This window comes from Camelus bactrianus, chromosome 21 (assembly GCF_048773025.1).
Source record: "Camelus bactrianus isolate YW-2024 breed Bactrian camel chromosome 21, ASM4877302v1, whole genome shotgun sequence".
Lineage (NCBI taxonomy): Eukaryota > Metazoa > Chordata > Mammalia > Artiodactyla > Camelidae > Camelus > Camelus bactrianus.
The window spans coordinates 20,830,661-20,853,706 of NC_133559.1; the positions used below are offsets into that span (position 1 = coordinate 20,830,661).

The 23,046-nt window shown below is 43.4% G+C and overlaps 1 protein-coding gene across 3 annotated transcripts in view; it reads right to left on the bottom strand.

The window, feature by feature from the left end:
- Positions 1 to 23,046, bottom strand: part of LOC123617322 (uncharacterized) — a 69,132-nt gene that overhangs the window by 16,493 nt on the left and 29,593 nt on the right. Inside the window, exon 1 of one of the 3 annotated variants that reach the window (XR_012501389.1) lies at positions 1,714 to 2,024. The exons of 1 other annotated variant lie outside the window; for it this stretch is intronic. The gene's annotated coding sequence lies outside the window, so the exon portion shown is untranslated. Of the gene's footprint in view, positions 1 to 1,713; positions 2,025 to 23,046 lie in introns of those variants that run through there. One more of the 3 variants, XR_012501390.1, reaches the window with a different exon arrangement.

Sequence of the window (23,046 nt, forward strand, 5' to 3'; positions counted from 1 at the left end):
GTTAAATTAGAAAATCACTATCTGGCAATCATCATAATAATACTGATTCAAACAAGAGTAATCAATGGAACTAAAACTGATGGGTTTTGATGCAGAACGGGATATTTACATAGTCGCAAAGTTACTACCACAAAATACTAATTATAAAGAAAAAAATAATAAGGAAGCTTGGCATATACTCTTAACCAAGTGATCAAAGTGAACATCATCCTTAATACAAAAAAAAAAAAAAAAATTGTGCTCCACCTATTGGAGGCAATGAGAAGACCATCACTTCTGTGATACTCCTGCCAAAATTAAAATTTAAAAGAGCATTATCTCAATCTAATTATGAGGAAACATCAGACAAATTCAAACTGAGATGCAATCCACAAAATATCCGTCCTCTAATTTTATAAGGTGTGAGGACCCTCAAAGTCAAGGGAAGATGGAGGAACTCCCCTTACTTGGAAGGAGACATGAATACACAATCCTGACTTGATGAAACTTGAATGGTGCCTGCACATTATGTAGTAATAATGTATCAATGTTATTTCCCTGACTTTGATGGTTGTATTACTGTTATGCAGTAGGATGTCCCTGGGAGGGAATTACACACTAAAATATTTGGGGGGTGACAGGGTATTGATGCCAGCAACTTCCTTTTCAATGGTTCAGGAAAACAGTTATGCTATTCCTGCAAGTTTTCTTTAAGTTCAAAATGATTTCAAAACAAGAAGACAAAATTAAATTGAAAATCTTCCAGCATTTACAGGTGAAACCAAGGATCACAGAATTTGTAATTGAACTATTGTGTATTCCCTGAAGGACATTTGCTTTTACTGATTTGTAATATTTTTAAATCAAGTATTTTTTTCTGATATAAAAATATGGCTCTCACATGCAAAACTAATGTACAGTAAGAGAAGCGAGGACTTTGCTTACTCTGGTGGGATGATAATAGGGAAATAGTGGCTGGAAGAGATATTGTTTCACAATCTGGGTGCTGGGTGTATATCCTTTATGTATTCCCTCAAGCTGTACACTTAAAATTTGTGCTATTTTACAGGGGAAGGATAAAATTAGGAGTTTGGAATTAACAGATACACACTATTATATATAAAATAGATACACAACAAGGACCTACTGTATAGCATGGGAACTATGTTCAATTTCTTGAATGATGTGTAATGGAAAAGAATCTGAAAAGAAAAAAATACACATGTGTATGTATAACTGAATTGCTTTGCTGTACAACTGAAACTAACATTTAAAATCAAATACACTTCAATAAAAAATCATATAAAAGATCTGTGCTATTTTCTGTATGCATCTTATACTTATAATAAAATTTAAATTTAAATGAGAAAAGATGTAGTCCGTAATCTTTAAAAAAAACCCACAGTCCACCAGAAACAGCGGATGACGACAATTTTGCCAGAGAGGTATATCTAACAGTGAACCATAAACCTTACCTAAGTATCTCTAATTTGTAATTAAACAGGAATTCAAGGGATACGGTCCCTGGGGCCCAGAATAGTCAAAAAATACACTCACCAGCTCTCTATGCAAAAGTGGTAGGTGGATATGAAGATCCAATTTTACTACCCCACTGTTACTGTTTTCCTCTAATAAGGTGAGGCAACATTCAAAAATGTTTGTTGTAAAGGGACTTGTCAATATCACGACGCCGACCATGCCTTAACAGTTATGAGCGTGTCTAGGTGAGCCCACCTGGTGCTGGTATCCAAACAATGCTGCTGGCAGCACTCCCAAGGATGTAGGTGAAAATAAGAAGGAACCGCTCTGCTCCTGTATGATGGACGGAGCCGGGATGAACCTCCTATGCGAACGCCAGCCTAGGTGTAGCAGCCCTTCTCTCCCCTCCAAGGGTGAGTAATATTCACCTAGAAATCCCAACTCCCTCAATCAGGAAAATACGGCAACTGTGCCGCCCGGATCCGGCTCTTCCCTCCACACAATGGTTCTGCCTCCTCTTCGTTCTTCTCAGACTTTAACCTGGGAACCTTGTGAAAATGTGCAAACGCGGGTTCAGGCTGGGACTGGGGGCGATTCAGCTTTCTGACGTGCTGATCAGCGGCCTCACCGGTCAGCAGCCTCACCTGGTCAGCCAGGCGTGTCATCCATTCGCTTCCCCTTCGTGGGGAAAGGTTCAGCTGGTAAAACTTTAAGTGGACAGATGAATTCACTGAGCTTCCTTACAGTTACTCAAATACTCAAAGCGTGTAATAATGAAGTGCGCGAGAAGGGCATGAATAGATGGCGTCTCCTCTCACTGCGTGAGAACAGCGCGTTCTCCGCAGGTTGAATCTGCAGACGCAGAACCCGCAGGTGTGGAGGGCTGACTATAAAGGACCTGAGCATCCAAGGAGTAAATCCCCCACGGAAACCAAGAGATTACTATATTTCTCCCAACTTTGCCCTTCTTAGCTGTAGAATCCCACGGTCCTGCGTTAGACCTCAGCCCTGGCACTTACAAGTTTTGTGATTTGGGGCAAATTACTTCTTTTTACCTATATCCTCATCTATAAATCAAAATAATATGTACTTCGTTCTGTTTGTAATAAGTAAAATTTCGTCTGAACCCTTTTATATAACAAAGCAATGTTAAAAGATAGTTAAAGCAGAAAAAAAAAAGCCACAATAATGGAGAGAAGTGAAAGCAGCCTATGGGCTGAATAATAATAATATGGATAAATGGCAGCAAATATATTACTATGACTTACTGAGTGACAAGCCCTGTGCTTCAGCTTTACATGCTGAAGCTTCACATTGTCTCATTCATTCCATAACAACATTGTGAGGTAGGTATTACTATTATCCTCCATTTTACAGACAGGAAAACTGAGGGCTCAGAAGGCTATCTGTGTGCAAGAAAATACAATTTTTAAGTGGTAAAACAGCCAGAATTGAAACCCGGGTCTGTCAGAGCCCAAGCCCCAAACAGAAAAGTGTTTCAGGATCATCTATTTATCATAATCACCTGGATGCCTTATTAAAATAAACTCTGAAGCCCAAACCAAGACCCACAAGGGTGAGTCTTTTATAGCCTGGCACCAGTCCACCCAGCTGAATTTAGGAACCACTGCCAAAATGTCCTGCCTTCCTCTAATAATGTGAGGGAACATTCAAAAGACATTTATTGTGAAGGGACATAGTCAGTATAAAGACCCTAGTGATGATTTAACAGTTATGAGCATTTCTAAGTAAGCCCTTGTGGTGCTGGTTCTTGGAGTCAGTGTGATGAAAGTTAGAGGCAGGGACAGAGAAGGTCAGAAGAGTCCTCATGGAGTCACCAGCTCACCAAGACATTCAAATGTCCAGCACTTCCCACCCACTGCCAGTGAGAAGACCCCGGTGCTCCTTAAACTGAGCTCTGGCCTTGGACTCTTGAATCTGTGCAATCCTGCTTTAAATGCCAGATTCCTGGGGCTGACCAAAGCAGGATGAAGCCCAGTGTCTTGGGTAAAACCCAAGAGGTGCCAGACCCACCAGGGAGACACTTACCCAGTCTGGAATAGTCCTTGAGATGTTGGGGTTTTTTTTGTTTTTTTGTTTGTTTGCTTGTTTGTTTTTCCTTCAAGAAGTTCTCTAATGCTTCTTTCTTTGACAGGAAGGACTTGGGGGAAGTCCCTCTGATTTCCCCCCTCTGACACTGGTCTGCTTTGGCCCCTTTACTTGTGTGGGCTTCCTGAAGTCTCTGGCCACTGCAGACCAGAGAGCATCTCAGTTTCTATTTACCCAGTGTTAAAGGAAAAGAAGAAAGCCTCCACCCACTTGAGATAGGCTCAGAGTCTACCTTAAGCATGGAGCAAAGGGTATTCATTCATTTTCACCATCTCTCAGGCTTTTCTTTGGTAGACTGGTATTGGGGTGGGGGGAGGGGCTGGGAGAAGATTTAATCCAGGAGCCCAGGTTTCATCTGTGGCTCTGGTTTAGCAGCGGTTCTGCCCTAGCTATGAAGACAAATTATTTATCATGTCCTCACCTGGCGTTTCTAACCTGTACTATAAGAAAGTGGTTTTTTTCCCAAAACAAACAAATTTTAATTGAATTACAGTTGACCTACAATGTTGTGTTAGTTTCAGGTGTACAGCAAAGTGATTCAGCTATTTATATATATTTATCTATATTTTTTACATTCTTTTCCATTGTAGATTATTACGAAATATTGAATATATTTCCCTGTGCTTTACAGTAGGTCCTTGTTGTTTATCTATTTTATATATAGTGATGCATATCTGTTAGTCCCAAATTCCTAATTTATCCCTCCCCCCTTTCCCTTTTGGTAACCAAAAGTTTGTTTTCTTCATCAACAAAACAAAGAAGACAACCTATGGACTGGGAAAAAATATTTGCAAACAATGCAGCTGACAAGGGCTTAATTTCCACAGTATACATACAAACAGCTCATACAACTCAATAACAAAAGAAAAAAAAAGAGGCAAAAAAAAATGGGCAGAAGACCTAAACAGACATTTCTCCAAAGAAGACATGCAGATGGCACTTGAAAAGATGCTCAACATCGCTAATTATCAGAGAAATGCAAATCAAAATTACAATGAGGTATCACCTCACACCAGTCAGAATGGCCATCATTCAAGAGTTCACAAATGATAAATGCTGGAGAGAATGAAGAGAAAAGGGAACCCTCCTATGCTATTGGTAGGAATGTCATTTGGTGCAGCCACTATGGAAAACAGTATGGAGATTCCTTAAAAAACTAAAAATAGACTTACCATATGATCCAGCAATCCCAATCCTGGGCATGTATCTGGAGAAAACTCTAAGTCAAAAATATACATGCACCCCAGTGTTCACAGGGGCACTATTTACAATAGCCAAGACATGGAAGCAACCTAAATGTCCATTGACAGATGACTGGATAAAGAATATGTGATACACACATACACACACACTAGAATACTACTCAGCTATAAAAAATAATAAAATAATGCCATTTGCAGCAACATGGATGGACCTGGAGATTGTCATACTATGTGAAGTTAGTCAGAAATAGAAAGGAAAGTATCAAATGATATCACTTATATGTGAAATCTAAAAAATGATACAAATGAACTTATTTCCAACACAGAAACAGACTCAGACATAGAAAACAAACTTACGGTTACCAAAGAGGAAAGGCAGGGGAGGGATAAATTAGGAGTTTGGGATTAGCAGATACAAACTATTATATATAAAACAGATAAACAACAAGGTCCTACTGTATAGCACAGGGAACTATATTAAATACCTTGTAATAACTTTAATGGAAAAGAATCTGAAAAAGAATACATATATGTATAACTGAATCACTATGCTGTATACTAGAAACTAAAGCAACATTGTAAATCAACTATGCTTCAATTTTTTAAAATATAGCTTGTTTTCTGTATCTGTGAGTCTATTTCTATTTTGTAAATAAGTTCATTTGTGTTTTTAAATAATTTCTGAAATCCTCTAGAATATAAGCTCCATGAGAGTGTCACACTGCAGAATAAACATTCAGTAAATACTTTTTCAAAGAAGAGTTCAATGAACCTTTTCAGAGATTGCCCTGCTTCTTGATTTCACAACCACAGTAGACAGTTCCTGGGAGACGCAGGATGGCCTTGTTCTGGCAGTGCCCCACCCCAAGGCCAGCCCTGCAAGTCTTTCCGCTTTCTGCCCCCATTTCTGACTCGGCCTCAACACCTCACAACCACAAATTCAACAAAAAGAAGGAGCCATCACTTCTAATTCCCTCAAAAATTGCTAGCTGGTTCATGATCTCAGAGTGAGTAAAGATCTTTTTAAACGGAACAAAAGTATTAACCACAGAAAATATTAATAAACTGAACTTATGTTTCTAAAAAGGCATCATTATGGGAATAAAAATGTTAACCATGGGCTAGGCGAATATATTTGCAATATATGTATAAAGCAAATATCTGTATCTGGACTCACATCCAGAACATATGAAGAATTGCTGGGGGAAAAAAAGGCCAAAACCCCAATATTTTTTAGAAATGGGCAAAAGCTTAAACAGCCATTTGACAAAACAGGATATCCAAAGGCCAACGAGTACATGAAAGTGTTCAGAACCATTAGTCATCACGAAAATACAAAATTAAAGCTACAGTGTCACTCCGTGAAACCCATTCCAAATGGCTACAATTTATAAGGCTGACAGTAAAAAGTTCAGGAAAGCATGTGCAGCAAATATAAGTCTCATATCCTACTGGTAGACACATGGTAAATGATAATAAAGAGAGAGATTTGGAAATGAAAAAAAAATGGGTACAATCACATGGGAAAACTATTTGGTAATACCTACTAAAGACATGCATTTTTTTTCTACAACCCAGAAATTCCACTCCTGATACATACCCAAAGAAATGAGTGCTTATGTCCACCAAGATACATACAATAAAGTTACCTAGTAACATTTAATGGTCCTAAGCCAGAAACAACCCAAATATCTATCAATGGTAGAATGGACAAACTGTGCTCTGATTCATCTAAGAGAATTCCACACAGGTGTGAAAATGAACAAATACTAGCTAACAGCATGGATGAATCTCACGGCTGTAATCTTGATCAAAGAAGCCAGACCCCAAAGATGATATACGCTATGATTCCATTTAAATGGAGCTCAAAAAAGGTAAAAATTCTATCTATGGGAATAGAAGTCAGAATAGTGGTTCTTTTTGGATGGTGTCTTGACAGAGTGTGACTGCAAGGAGGCCTTCTGGGCTGCTGGAAATATTCAAAAGCTCCGTCTTTGGTGATGGTTCCATGGGTGTGTAAATACATAAAATGCATTGAGCTGTACATTTAAGGTGTATACACATTACAACACATAAGTTGTAGTTCAATTTTTATAGAAGTGCCAGGCTGTCTTAGGTCACATGCCCACCCTCGGATCAATCATGGTGGCCAGGGAATACATTAATTGGCTTGGGCCTGGGTCCTATGGTTCATTCCTAGGGCTGGGAATGGAGCCCACCCAGACCAAGAATGGACAGAGGAGAAAATTGGGAGGTGTTTCCGGAAGATGAGGAAACAGATGTTCTAAGGGAGACAGAAACCTAATTTAAAATACTCAGGATGGAGGTGGCCCTCACTATCAGCAAGCAGACTGGGGAAACCCAGGCTTCAAGGAGAGAGAGAGAGAGACAGAAAGAATATAGAGATACACCCAGAGCAACCTGGCTCCTGACTTTTCAATTCCTGGTTCTCGGTCCTATGAATGAAGCTACCCTTCCTATTTTGGGGCTCTGAAAGATTCCCCTGTATCTGCGGGGAACTTTTCATTCTTTTTGGCCATCTGGCACTTTGAACCTCCTTTTATTGTTTGGGGAAGTTCCCCACCTTATGAATCTTGGTGGGGGGCAGGGCTACCTCCCACTGTCAATGCTAAATATGCCAAATGCTCACATTCCCGGCCTTCCCTAGTGGGAATGCAGGTGGTGATGCAGGCTCAGCCAAGGAGACGGCACTGCCTGCCCTGAACTGCAGGGACCACGAGGCACATTCATGCTAGAAGTCCAGTGCTCGGAGTGTCAGAGGAGCAAGCGGCAGGGCCAGTGCCTGGCAGTGCAGCCCTGCGGTCCTCACACACCACTCTACAGTGTGATGTAGGGCCCTTTGCCTTGGGAGGCCCCACACCTAGGTCTCCAGCCTTCCTAACAATCCTATACCTGTCAACATCCTTTCAATAGTGCCCTTGTGACCTAAATCAACCAGAGTTAGTTTCTGCTGCTTCAAACCAGGAACCCTAATTGATGACAGCATAGTTCCAGAAAATTTCCCTTTTAGTTTAAACTGGTTCTTGACATGGAGAAACCAAGCCTGAATCCAAAGGAGTGATTCTACTGTATGAATTACTCAGGCCATCATTCTGCCGCAAGGAAAATGTTTGGTGAAAACAGGCCCTTCACCAGCCTACGAGTCACACAACAGGAGGAAAAGGAACAAGCTAACTACCAAGTGTAGACATGGCTGTCAGGGCCTCCACTTGCACTATGTTCAGTTCTCATAGTAAACCCATGAGATAGCATCGGATCGGTTTGCTAAGGCTGCCATAAATACCAGACACTGGGGTGGCTTAGACGACAGAAATTTATCTTCTCACACTTCTGGAGGCAAGAAGTCCAGTGCTGTAAAATTCGGTTTCATAGTGAAGTCTCTTTCTGGCTTACAGACAGCTACTTTCCAGCTGTGTCCTCACATGGTTTTTCCTCTGTTGCATACACAGGGAGACAGACAGACAGACAGACAGATCTATGGCCTCTCTTCCTCTTCTTATAAAGACCTGAGTCCTATCAGATTAGGGTTCCACCCTTACGACCTCATTAATCTTAATTACCTCCTTAGAGGCCCTGTCTCCAAACAGAGTCACATTGGGGGTTAAGGTTTCACTGTATGAATTTTGAGGAGACACAATTCAGTCTATTACAGGAATTGTCCCAAAATTGCAGAAGAGAAACATAAAGTTAAAATCCTTGTCCAAGGTCTAAGTAAAGCCTTTGTACTTTCCAGTCTTACTTGTGGTAGAAAGTATCAAATCCTAGAAACACAAGCTTTCAAAGCACCAGATGAAAAGTATGTGGCTGTCACAGTGTAGTAAGAAATGAATGAACAGGGCATGCAGCCAGCGTGACTGTCCGTCGTCAGCCCTAAGCCAGTGACTGGAACAGTCCAAACTCACCCACTCTCTGTGCTCCAGCTGTGTTCACGGCTGGAACACTGTTCATCCATGAATAATTTCATCATTCTGGGTCCTGGGTTCAGGCCCTGACTCACACTACTTTGTGAATGCTGACAAAAACTCCCTCCTTAACCAAACCTTAGCCTCCTTCAAACCCACTTCACCAGGCCGAGCCCAGTTTTAGCAAAGGATCCTGCAAAGCCAGGCAATCAAGAATTGGCCCACCTTTGATATCCAATCAAGCCCCTCCCTTGGCACTTAACCAAGCTTCTCAATAATTTTCCATCCATTCCTTCACCTACCCTTTGGCTGTAAGTCCCCACTGTTGTATTAAAAGTCAAGTTAAAGCTCCCTCACTATTGCAATAAACTTAAAATCTTCCTTGCCATTTTAAACAAATCTCAGAATAATTTTTCTTCAACAGTTTATTAGGGGCAAGACCCGCGTTTCACATTTCTCTTTGTGTATCTTCACAGTACTCAGTGTGGGGCTCAAGGTGTGCTATGTCAAGAGGTGAGTGAGGGGGTGGGTAGTTGAGCTATAGCAGAGAACCCCAGGACCAGCTCCAGAGAAAAGTCAAAAGCACCCTGATGCCTATGGAGACTGGCAGGTGGGATGGACTTGGAATAGAGGAGGACAAGGAGAAAACAGAGGAGACTGGCACACACGTCAGAGTCATGTGGAACCACCTTATACTGTCACTTTGTGCCACTCCAGAAGCAAAGGACCCCAACCTTCCCCAGAAAGCCCCAGGTCCAAGAGGCAGCACTTGGCAGATGGACAAACGCTGGATGGCTGCTCCGGCCCTGGCTTTGCTACTTTCAGTTGTATGGCGTTGGCTCTCTGATCTGCTCCATGTGTGAAATGAGAGTGAAAACGGCTCCCTCACGGGTGCAAGGAGAGAACTATGTGAAAGGATTTTTTTTCCTTTTTCAGTAGTGCTTGATATTTATTGAAAAGAATGCAAATGCTTTTTTGCTTTTCCCAGGTAGAATTAAGGAGCTGGGCAGAGTGCCTGTTTTAGTTTGTTTCGTTTTCAGTAGGCTTTATCCCAATGCATACATCTGCAGGGCAGCTGGAATTTTGGAAAAAAAAATGACAGCTGTGTAAGACTGGTGCACAGCAGAGAAGGAATGTTGGGATTTAGCTGCCAGGCACTCATGCCTGGAGCAGTCTGATGGACGGGAGAGGGTCCTGGGAGCAGATAAAGAACTAATCAGGCTGAAAGACTGGCCCCTTTTGGGGGTTGGTGAGCTGCCCAAATCAACATCAGGTATAGCCAACTCAGGCATCTTCCAGGTTGATCCTTATCTCCATAGGCAGTGGGTTGTCACTGGGAAGTCAGAGGTAGTGGGGAAGTGACAGCACAGTTCTCTGGGCAGAAGTAGGCCTGGTCATCGGGTGGGTGGCAGCAGCAGGCCTGTGGGTGGTCTGACCAGTTTAGGACAGAGACCTGGCCTCCTGTTGGGGCTCAGGACACAGATTTGCAGAGGAGGGGTTCTGGGGCTGACCCGAATTGGCAGCAGCGTCCTTCAGAGCGAGGTCCCAGCCCCAGTGGCAGGACACTGAATCATTATTTGTGGAACAAAGACAAGCGCTGCAGGGGGTCGGGGAGAGAGCCTGAGGGAGAGGTAGGGAGGGGACCAAAGGGAAGAAGGCAGCATGCAGGGCCCCATCCCCCAGGGCCCGAGGGTCCCCAGGCCTATTAACCAACATCTTCGTTGTCATTCCAGCCAAAACAATGTCATTTCATCCAGGACGTTGTGACTGTTATTTTTAAAATATGTACACTCCTGGTGGACGGCGAGTAGCCTCAGCACCCGTTTCTGACACCTCTTTAATCACGACGCTGAGATTGTGTTATTACCTCCATTTTACAGCTGCCTGGGTCAGCATTTCCCAAATTGTGATCCATGAGACGGTAATAATAGTGCTGAGAGATGAGGGGCAAGCCATTAAAAACCACTTCTGTAGACAAATATGTTCGAGAAATAATGTGGCAGAGTATCATGTTCATGAGCATGGACGTAGGAGTCACAGAGACCTGGGTTTGAAGCCAGGCTCTGCCAAATATTAGCCATGGAGCTTGAGTAATTAATAACCTTAACTGCCTCATCTGTAAAATGGGAATAATAAAACACTGACTTCATAAAATTGTTGTGAAGCACAGAGCAGGCGCAAAGACGATCCCCAATAAACATGAGCTCTTACTGACATTGCAGCAGGTTCAATATTGTTGACATCTTAAAGCTGGTCCTACAGTTCTTCTTAGGGCGAGATCAGTTTTGTTTAGGAACACAGTGATAAACCGCTTGGAGGAGTGGGCAGAGATGAGACTCTAAAGTTACGTGACAGCAACAGCCAAGACCAAAACCTGGAAAATGAGGTTGGAAAAACCCAACTCCCATAGCGGGTGGGTCCCCAGGAAGTGGCCCACTGGTTTCTCACCCAGGCGGTATCACTACCACAGAGATGAGGTCTCCCCTAGAGTCTTCACCTCCCTCCTTCAGGCACTCGTCCACCCCCTTACACACGCACTTGTGCACACCCACACACATGCAACTCCTTTTCAAGAAGAAAGTCACATGTTCCTATTGAGTAGAAATCCTACTAATCGAGTTTTCTTTCTTTCTCTTCACTCCCTGAACTTTTTCTAAAGGAACCCATTTCTAGAAGGTTTAAGTTAGGTGCAATGAGATGTATTACTTCTGTAACTAGATTGTTAAAAAAAAAAAAGCACTTCTTCAAAAAATGTTGAAGACTCTGCTCAGACACTTCAAGCTCCAGAAAGCCTTCTCTGACCACTGCTCAGTTAGGCACCCCTCTTCTGAGCTCCCAGAATGCACCCCCAGTATACCCGTGCTGCAGGCTGAAATTATCCAATGTTCGTGTCCATTGCCTTAACCAGGCATCAAGTTCCAGGCGTGCAGGGGCCCTGACTTCCTCATCGAGGTGTTCTCAGCACCTCAGTCCATAGCTGGGACACCATACCGTGGCACGGATGGATCTATGACTGAATCTGGATCTCTCCGCAGGAGAAGGGCCCATGGCAAGGGAGGGGTGGGGTCTGAAAGGCTACCCGCCTCCCTGCAGGACGAGTGCCCAGACATTGCACCTTCTAAGGCCCAGAGCAGCGTTCTTACTTATCACATCCCGGAAATCCCCCGGTCGGGGGCTTTTGAGGTGACATCCAGTATGTAAATGCACAGGGTTCGGTCCCAGTGAGCGGTAGCAGCGATCCCCTCTGTGAAAGTTCCACCGGCAGCAGAGGGCTCTTTCATTAGTCATTTCAATGCACACAGCTGTTAGGAATCTGGCAAAGTCTGATTTGGCTGGGGGGAGAGCATTTTCCACTTGTGGGCGTCTTGAAAATGTTCACACTTAAAAAAAAAAAAGAGTCAAGAAAATCGTCATAGTCCAAAATGGGAAGCCAGAAATTGACGGCAGAGATGCTAGGGCAGCAAATACAATGGAGAGATGCCCAGACATGTACCGAAGACCCGGGTTCCCACTCCGGCCCTGCCATTCCAGGTGTGCGATGGCCGACGGCACGTCAGCCCCTGCTCTCAGGACCCTTCTGTGTGAACAGAGATATTAACGCCCTCCTGGGAGGTGGGAAAGAGTCACTGAGTGAGTGAGTGTGGAAGCCTGGCCTGACTGCCAGGCAGTATTCAAAGATGAGGCATCATTTGCAGTTACAAGAGGCAGAAGACAGAGTTCATATAAAAGAGCAGGAGAGGAGTGCTGGAGAAAAGGCACTGATTGAACCAGCTTCCACGCCTCCCTGCAGGGCCTGCAGCAGACCCAGGGGAGAAGAAGGACAAAAGGGAACAGGTCTTCTTGCCGTGGTCAGGTCATGGCCAGCTCAGGGTCAGCTCAGGGTCCGGCCAGGACTAGACTCCACCCCTGTCTCTGCTATAGTGGACTTAAGGATTGTTTTAAGATTTTTTAAAACTAGATTTCTGACTTCACTGGTAACACTACCCTGGACTCAAACCTCCCCTGATTTTGACTTCAGTTTGTTCGTGTATAAGACAAAAAGCTGGATCTAAACACCATTCAGTTTGCCTGTTCTTTGGCAGCATTCCTGTGCTCCCCTGTTTTTTTTCCCCGCATGATACGTCTATGCATTTGAAATGTGTTTATTGAATGAACTGCTTGCAACAGAATGCAAGTAAAAAAAATATATTTTGTTTCCTTTTTCTTTTGTCCTTTCAGCTCCATTCTCTGGATTTGTGTTTTTCCCTGCTCTTTGGATGAAAGTTGAAAAATACCATGGATTTTCTAGCCACTCCGGGGCACAAAACAGAGAAGCCCTTTGTCCTGGCCCTTAAAAGACTCGTCCAAGGTAATAATCAGTATGCCAGTCCATGCAAAGCTTCCCTCTCTGGCTTTTCTCTTCAGTCTTGGAAACGCACTCTATGGAGGGGGAGGGCATGGACTTCACCATTTTCCCTGCTTCAGGGCCCCTAGTCAGCTGCTCATTCTCAACCTTATCTTGGGAGAGAGGGGATTTAGGGGAAAGACACTGTTGTTCGTGGCTGTTACTCTCATGACACAGCCTTAGTGTCCCCTGGATTTGGCCAAGTTCAAACACTGACTTTCCCCTAAGGGAGCTCTAGGGGATGTTGCAGGAAGATGATATGACCATCAGGTGGCGGTAAAGGTCTTTTTGTTCCTTGTCGGATGCGCCCACTTTCAGGTTTAGTACGGCCGCAATATCCTTAAGATGCCAGATTCCTTAAGAAAGCTAGATATGATTTCCCTCCATTTAAAAATAAAACAAACAAACTAAAAAAACACCTGAAACCACAAACATATCAATCTAACTCGTATAAACTAAATATATTTTTTAAATGATACTGACAAACATTTAAAAGTTTAGTCAGGCTCCTGAGACCTCTTCTAGGACCATCTGTACACGTCCTTGTAAAATCTAGTTTTAGCAAGAACCCTGCTAAGTCAATTTAACCAGAACCCTGCCCCCGCCTCAATATCTGACCAGGTTCCTCATCCTCCAGCATTCCGAGGGAATGTCTGATCAGCCTGGCCTGCCTTCAGCAAGAATCCTGTTAGGTCAATTTAGCCAGAGTCTTCCTTACCCTGGATGTTTTCTCTTAGTAATTTTCCATACACTCACCCTCTTCTGCTCCTTGGCTATAAATTCCCACTCACCCATGTTGTATTTGGAGTTGAGTCCACTCTCTTCCCCGGTATAAAATCCCATTGCAGTGGTCCCCATACCTACCACAACTGTCCTAATGTCTGCCTTACTGTCTTTAACACATGTCATTGAATACTTTTTCCTTTACTAATACCCTAGGGAAAAAATCTCCCAAGTAATTAAATGACAATATAATTTACTAATTCTCCCCTACCCCCACTGACCCAGTTGATACCACATAATTCTAAATCTTGTTCCCAGACCTTGCTTATAATTTACCTTCCCCTAAATTAGAGTGAAAAACTTGCACCAAGGGCTCCCTGTCAGGCACACTGCCATTTAAAAGCCTTCATGGGAGCCGGAGCCCCTTGCCGGGCTGTGCCTCTATTGAGGGGAAAATATGTCTTAAGCACCTTACTCTGAAAGCAGTGTGCTCAGAACAGCGGAATAAAACTAAAGACACACAATGCACTGAGACTTTGCCGCTGTGGGCTGGAAGGTTCACGGAAGGTTTTGATGGAGAAGCTGGAATGAGAGCAGGATCCTGAAAGGTTTCCAGTACAAGATGGCACATAGGAGGCTTCTGAACCCACCTCCTCCCATGGACACACCAAATCTATAGATGCACACGGAGCAATTCCCTCTGTAAGAAATCTAGAAACTAGCTGGGTGACTCCGATACACTGGATGAACAACAAAATACCCACCTATAAATGGGGCTTAGCACATCATCAACTACTGGGAGCCACTAAGATCTAAGAAGGCGGCTTGGACAATCACAAAGTGTTGAGAGACAACCAAGAGCTCAGACCAGCTGAACAATAAGTTCATCCCGTACACAAGACGTGCAGAGAGGAGGCTGTTTTACCTAATACACAGACACCAACACAGAGAGTTAAGGAAAATGAAGAAACAGAGGATTGTGTACCAAACAAAAGAACTAGACAAAACTCCAGAAAGTTAAAATTTAAACAGATAGAATATATTAAAAAGTACCAAACAGAAATTACAGAGTTGACAAGAATACAATAACAACTGAAATATTCAATAGAGGAATTCAACATCAGATACATCAAGCAGAAGAAATGATCACCAAACTCAAAGCCAAGGCAGTGGAACTCATCCAAAAGAGAAGAAGTAAGAATGAACAAGAGTAAAGATAGCTTAAGGGACTTATGGGACACCACGAAGCCAACCAACTATGCATCATAGAGGTCCCAGAAGTAATAGGGGGAAGGAGGGGCAGGAAACATATTCACAGAAATAATGGCTGAAAACTTTCCTAACCTGGGGAAAGAAATAGACATCCAGACCCAGAAAGCCCAGACAATCCCAAAAACGACAGATGTAAAGAGACCCACACCAAGACACGTTATAATTAAATCGTCAAAAGTTAAAGATAAAAGGAGAATCTTAAAAGCAGCAAGAGAAAATCAACGTGTTAAGTTCATAGGAATTCCCATCATCCTATCAGCTGATTTTTCATCAGAAACTTTGCAGGCCAGAAGAGAGTGACACAATATACTCAAAGTTATGAAATAAAAAAATTGCCAACCAAGAATACACTATATAAACAAACAAACAAACAACTGATGGATGCGTCAAATAAACAGATGCAAGGAATCCTTTCACAATGTATATGTATATCAACTCACCAGGATATGTGTTTTAAATATCTTAACAATCTTACATAGTTCAATAAAGCAGAAACTTAAAAATATAAAATAATGACCTTTATTAATATTAACTATTATTTATATGCCACAAGATGAGCAAGTTGGTGACATGGAGAAAGGTTTGTCTGCTTCATATACTGACCACTGAAGATGTTGTATGTTGTATCTTAATTAAGTGTATTAATATCACTTGCAACCAAGAGATCTAACCAATACATGAATCTTCCACATTAATGCTCATAACCATCCTAACATAAATTTCATTATCCCCATCCTACATATGAGGAAACTGACTCCCCAAGAGATCAAATGATTTTTCTCAAGATCACATAGCCAGTAACAGAAAGAGCAGGAACTGAACTTCAATATTATGCATAATTTTATTTCCCGTTCCTTTCCACCTCTGTAATTACAACACAGCCTTCAAGGCCCTGCTTGCATCCCACCTCCCCCAGAGCACACAGCACAGCCCTTCATATGCCAAGTGTTCAATGACAGTTTGATGACTGATGATGATAACCAATGAGTTGATGATTGTTTAGCAATGGCTGATCTGCATGAGTACCTTATGACCACTGGGTAAAGAGCAACTACCACAGTGGTCTGGACTCAGGAAAGAAGCCTGTAGGAAGGGCTAGGCTTTAAGCCAGGTCTTGAAGAACGTGGAAGCTGAATTGGTGGAAGCATGTGGGTTAGAAAGGGGGCTATCCCACCCATGATGGAGAAGAAACAATTTATACCAAGGCACAGAATCAAAGTAAAACAAAACGACACCCACCTTCCAGGTCTCTGTCTTTAATACTATGTTTTGCCAAATCTTTGATAACTAGAGAAAAAAAGACAATTCTGACTGAAGCATCTCTGTACTTGCTCCTTTACGCCATATAAATTTGGGGGATAGGCTCTGGGCAAGGCTCTGTGGGAGGCAGCGAGATGAATTAGACATAGACCTGTCCTCACAGGCAATGTGTTCACCAGGAGAGGAAGACTCATATGTAAATATCTGTAACAAAATGTACAAAGTAGAAACAGCCACAAACAAGGTATGGGCTGCTATGCTTCATTAGAAGTACCCATCACTTGGCAGTGGGGGTCTTTCTGATGGCTTCCTGGAAACAATGGTGCTGCTACTAGCCTTGCAAGGAGGGCAGGATTTGCAAAGATGAGGATGAGTTCTAAGCCATTTCAGGAGGCAGAGGAAACCACATACAAAAAGACATAAAGGTAGGAAATTTCAAGGTCCAGCAAAGAAGAGTGAGGAGCTTGGTTTTACTGCAACATTGGAGATAGAAAAGAGTAGGAAATTAAGTTGCAAACACAGGTGAAGCCATATCATAGAGTGAAAAGAACATGGAACTTTGGCATCCTAAGATAAAATTCCCATTCTTCCATTTCCTGCCTATGTGACCTTGGGCAAATTATTTAAATCTCCTTAACCTCATCTATAAAATGGGGCCAGACAGGTGGGTCCCCATCATGTGATGTTCCTTCTATCAGATATTCTTTAAACATTGTTTCAACTTTTTTCTTAAAGGAGAAGCTGAGCACTGAGTCAGGTAGAGACCCTTGCCTTTCCTCTACTGTCCCAAGTAATTACAATGTTCCAACCAGCCAAACAATACCCTATAGTTAATCTGAGTCTTCTCCTTTCTTTGAACTGGGTTCAGACCCTTCAATAGGAGTTCCTGGTGAATTCGATATCCCTTATAGGCTGTGACTTTGAACTTCTGCCCTTTTGGCCTGCCCCTCAGCTCCACTCTGCTCAAGAACGGTTATAAGAATTTGTGAGATTACACAGAGTGCTCCATCAGAATAGCTATGGTTATCCCTGAGGGACACACTGGAGGAGGACAAACTGGGGCCATGGAGACCAGTGAGGGGGTCATTTAGGAGGACTATTTCATAATCCAAGAAAAGAATCTGAAAGCCTGAAATAAGAGAATGGTGGTGGGAACAGGGAAGAAAGGATAAATTTAAAAGTTCTCACGAAAATGGAATCCCTAAGACTTAGCAAACAATGGATGTGTGAGATGAAGTAAAGGAAGAGGTTGAAATCCGGCCTCTCGGAGGACTTTAGAGTCGTTAAAACAACTAGTGGAGAGGAAGAAGGGAGCAGGCTGGAAGGGGAGTCAATGAATCTGTTTGGAACATATTCAGTTTGAGGAGCCAGTAATAATGCAAACAGACAGAAAAAAAAAAATCGTGACAAAGATTCTCTCCTTGACCAAACTCTCCTCAGACTCCTCTGAGCTCTCTTCTCAACCAGATTTTTAAGCTTCCATGTCTGTCTCTGCATTGTCTGATTTTAGCAAGAATCCTGCTAAGTTGGTTTAGCCAGAATCCCCCATCCTCCATCATGTGATCATCCTCCTAATTGGGTTCCTCATCCTCCACCCCCCCCCAAGTGATGTCTGATCACCCTGGTCTGCCTTCAGCAAGAATCCTGGTAGATCAGTTTAGCCAGAACCTTCCTTACTCTTTTTAATCTTTAGCCCAGTTCTTAAGATAGAGTGTGGAGCACCTCGCCCAGCTGTGAGTCACCCCGAAGCTCTCTCCACCCGTCCTGCTCTCCGGCTAGAGGGTGACTGTCCAGCAGAGCTGCAGTACAGGAGAGAGGTAACAAATACTGCAGAGAATATTTTGAAACTTGCTAAGAGGGTAGATCTTATTTGTGTTCTCATCACAGAAAGAAAGAAAGAAGTAAACAAAGAAGTAGAGTGAGAGGAAACTTTGGGAGGGGATGGATCTGTTCATGGCATATGTTGTAGTGATGGCTTCATGGATATACAGCTATCTCCAAACTCATGAAGTTGTACCCATTAAATACAGCTGTCCCTTAAAGAACACAGGTCTGAACTGCCCGGGACCACTTATACGTGGATTTTTCTCAATAACATATACTACAGTACTACACGGTCAGTCCTACACCATCAGTGGTTGGTCGAATCCACCCACGTAGAACCACAGATAAGGAGGAACCAAGGATACTGAAGAACCATTGATACAAGGGCCAGCTACACATTATACTCAGGTTTTCAGCTTCTCTGAGGGTCAGCACCCCAGCCCCTGAGAGGTTCAGGGGTCAACTGTATGTGCAGTTTTCGCCTATCAGTCACACCCCCAACAAAGAAGGGTTGCTGAGCTTGGTATTCAAAGGAACGTGGGGTCAAAGAACACAGAAGGTCTTCAGGGGACCCCACGCTCAGGCAGCACGGAGAAAGAACAGCCTGCCGGTTTTGAGTGGTCGTCATTTACCCAGGCAGCTATCTATCTTACACAAATATATTTTGTTTCATACCGAGGGTGTAGAACTCACAATGTTCTTTCTTAGCACACTCCTGCCAGCCACCAATCTTGTTCTACATTTTCATGTGGAATGTAAATAAATTCTTTTTAAAAGTCCTCCACTTTCTCTGTAACAAGAGGAGATGTTATGAAACTTAGCATAGTTGTGAAAACAAACATCTGATGGCCTTGTGGGTTAGGAGAGACAATGCCAGAGGAAAGACTTTTAGCAAAGAGAGGGAGAAGTATCATGGAGGAAGGAGACAGAACAGGGAACAGGAGACTAATTGCTTCTTTTATGCTGCTTGTTACACGAATAATTAGCTTGGCATTCACATTCCCTGACAGATTCTTTCAAAAAGTGTACGCATAGTAAATAGGATTCCATTCTTAGGATGAAGAGACTACGGAGGTGTTCACAGCAGGAACTAATCCCATACTCCATGTGGACAAATAATTGTTCTGTACAACATATGCAACCCCAACATTTATATAATTTGTCACTTAGGTCAGGTGTAACTCAGGCCGTGTACTTAATCCTAAAAATAAAAAATTCTCAAGACAAGAAATTCTTCCCCAGTGTCCAGAGAGCCCACAGACTCCTACCTTCACAGATTCTCAAAGCTCTGCTGGGTAAGGATAACCGGAAGTCAAACCAAGACCTATGCCGAAGTCTTTCGTAAAATGAAGAGTCCACTTCTAATGTGACTACCAGCCTCTAAAAGGACAAGCCTGAATTTTCATCGTCCATCTTAGTAAGGCTTCTTAAAATGTTATTTAGCCAGTAATTATTTTTAAGTCTTCCCCACTGCCATCCTCCAAAGAGTTAAAGAGCATGTTATTTATATTGTTAAACGAATTATTTCTTATTACAGACTTAAAGTGAATGAATTACTATAGTGGTTTCAATTTTCTTTAAAGAATACTTTACATTCTGAATATCTTCTCATACAGTCTCTTTTTTTTTTTTTTTAAGAAAATGTTGGGTTCCTTAAATAGCAACCTTCAAATGGGGTTTGAAATTCAGAAATACGGTGGCGTCTTCCAGGTTAAGGTGCTTAAAGGTCTTTACCTTCTTTCTTAAGATGCAGGGCAGGAGAGGGTGCTTTCAGCAGCCTGGGCAGGAATTGCTGGAGTGCAACAGAAGGGGGGCCTTGCCCTGGGCCCTGGGCTTTGGGCCCTGCGGGGCCTCCTACCAGCTCAGAGAAACACTGCCTTCTTGTGCCTTCATTGGCCCTCGGCTGCGAAGTGCCTATTCATCTATCTTTAGTGAACCAGCCTCAGCTGTGTTTTTTCCCCAGGGGAAAGGTAGGCTGCTAAAAAGAATCTTTTTACCAATACTTGCTTTCTGAATAAAGTATTTCACGGTTGACAGATTGCTTTCACACCCATTCCCTTGTTTGCTGTCCTCCACCAACAGTACTCCATGGTCTCAGGATACAGGGCATAAAAGGAGCTTTCAGGGCCATAACTTGATTTTGACATTTGACAAATTTTGGAGTTGAGTTTAGATCCTGGCGAATTGTTTACTTGCAGGCGACCCGAGGACCTAACCTCTGAGGACCTCTGACCCTCACAGTAGAATAAACAACATGAGAAATAAGTAAGGTAATGTGTGAAACACCCACCAAGGAGTGGTTGCTCAAGAAATGTTAGTTTCCTTGCACCCAAGGGCCTCCTGCTGAGGACGTACAACACCAAGACCTAGAAAAACTGGGAAACTTTCCATGGGAGACAAATTTGAAAATGGAAGCAGGTGAAAAAGGAATCTCTTCCAGCCTCCTGCAGCCTGGCCTGTGATCCGGGTCACAGAGACAGGAATTGTTAGAAGCGAAGTGAAAAGAGCCCAGCCCTGGCTCTCGGCTAGCCATGCGGCGGCCTTCCTGGAGGAAGAGGAATGCCAAGGTGAGTCATCATGGGCTTACTTCCTTAGCCAACTTGTTCTCCTCCAGATTCACTTGTGACCAAAGATGTCTCCTGAACACAGGGCTGGCATTTAGCTCAGTAGGGGGCCCTCGGGTCAGAATATGTATGTGATGAGAGTCACAAAGAGAAGTAAGCAAGGGGCGGCAGAGGGCCTGCAGGAAGTGGGGGAAGGGAAGCCAGGAGGATTGATAACTAACACCTAACAGCTAACGCCTAACAAGGTGAAGCAAGAACCAGCCTCTCCAGTGAGCACCTGGTGCACGATCAGCGTGAGCAAGTCACACCTCCTTTCAGGAATATGCTGTAAGAAGGCGATCAGCGGTTGTTCCCACGTGAAGGACCCAGTCTAAACCCAGAGATCAGTTCTTGCTCAGATACCCCACCGAGACCAGGGCAGCTGGAAATTTATCAGAAAATTGCAGTCAGAACCAGAGTGTTATAGGCTGAGTTGTGTCCCTCCCCCCACCAAATTCTTATGTGGAAACCCCAGCCCATCAGGGTGACTGTGTTTGGAGACAGGGCCTCTAAGGAGGTGATCAAGGTTAAAGGTGGTCATAGGTGGGCACCAGTCCTATAGGGTTGGTGTCTTACAAGAAGAGCAAGAGATACCAGAGAGCTCTCTCTGGCAATAAAGGAAAGGCCATCTACAAACCAGGAAGAGGCTCACCAGAAACCCACTCCACTGACCTCCTCTTGACTTCTAGCCTCCAGAACGCTGAGACAGTAATTTCTGTTGTATAAGCCTGTGGTGTTCGGTTACGGCAGCCCTAGAAAACTAATACACAAAAGTTCTTAATGATGTTACCTTTCTTTATATTTTCTTGCTTTGTGTCTAATTACGATATTATGTGACCATGGTTAACTGTTATTATTATGCTCTAGTTGCTTTTTAGTCCCTGTTGAATCTCATAAATAACCTTGTGGCGTTTCCTCTTCTTTTTGTACAAAAGATCACTTAGGAGAACTGGCAGAAAAACTGGTGAGTAAGCAAACAATGGGTGTGCTGCAACAAAGCAGGATACTTTGAAGTAACCTATTTGATCGTTAACCTTTCACTTTTTTTCTCGCCAAATGCTGAGTCAGTAGAAGATGCCAGTGAGGCTCAGTGTGGGAGTGAAAGATGGGGTGCAGGCAGAGACAGGACAAGAGGCCACAGATGTGCTGGGAAGGGGAGAGGGGTCTTCTCACCACTTGGCAGTTTTCTAGAAGTTATAATTTAATGTTTGGGAGAATTTAGGATCATGAAATGGGGTAGATGTTAAAATGTGCAGGCATTCAATGCCACGGGGACCAAATGATGGATGACAGCAAACACTCTCCTCTGCAGAGGCTGGCACCGTAATGCCATCTGAGTACTGGGTGCACAGTGTTTGAGGGCAATGGCGAGTCTAAGCATGGATCACTCAGTTTTTATTTCAGGAGATCTACTCTGGCAGACAACAAAAGGAAATCCAGGGAGGTTCTGGTGACAAGTATGCTCCTGGCTGGGAGAGCATCCAATGCCCCTGCGGGGTGAAACTCTAAATAAACAGGACCCTGATCAGCCGGCCTAGAGTTCATCCCTGGGTTGAAGACCATAATCCTGGGCATGAATAACACAGAGGTTCCACTTATGGACTGGATCAGCAAAACAGGACAGGAGGGGGACAGCAAATGGGAATTGGTGGGGGCTTCTGAGACTCCAAGCTTTACAGGTACTCGTGATCATCTCTGGCACTCTGAGGCCACATGTTAGGAAGCAAGACTGAATCTTTTGGTAATGGAATCAAATTCCTCCATCCTGATGGATCCAGAAAGCAACAGAAGACCAGGCTGTGCCTACCAGAGATACTCATTAACAGATACAACTGAGGAAGCTGGAAATGGCCAAGGCAGAGCAAATAAGAAAGTTCTGGAACTCACTAAATAACTGAGCTATTCATTAATATATGGTGTGGACTGAATTGTGTCCTCCCAAAATTCATATGTTGAAGCCCTAGCCCCAGTGTGGCTGTATTTGTAGTAAAGAAGTAATTAAGGTTAAATGAGGTCATAAGGGTTGAGCCTTGATCCAACAGCATTAGTGTCCTTATTAGAGGAGACACCAGAGAGCTCACTCTCTCTCCCCACCATGTGAGGACACAGCAAGAAGGCAGTCATCTGCAAGCCTGGAAAAGAGCCCTCACCAGGAACGGAATCCACTGGCACCTTGGCCTTGCGCTTGGCTGCTGGTAGGTGATCTCTAGGCCCCAGGAAGGCCCTGAATGATGAGAGCGTCTTTGTTTGCCTGGGGGATGTGATTTACGATGGGGGCTTTGAGCCAT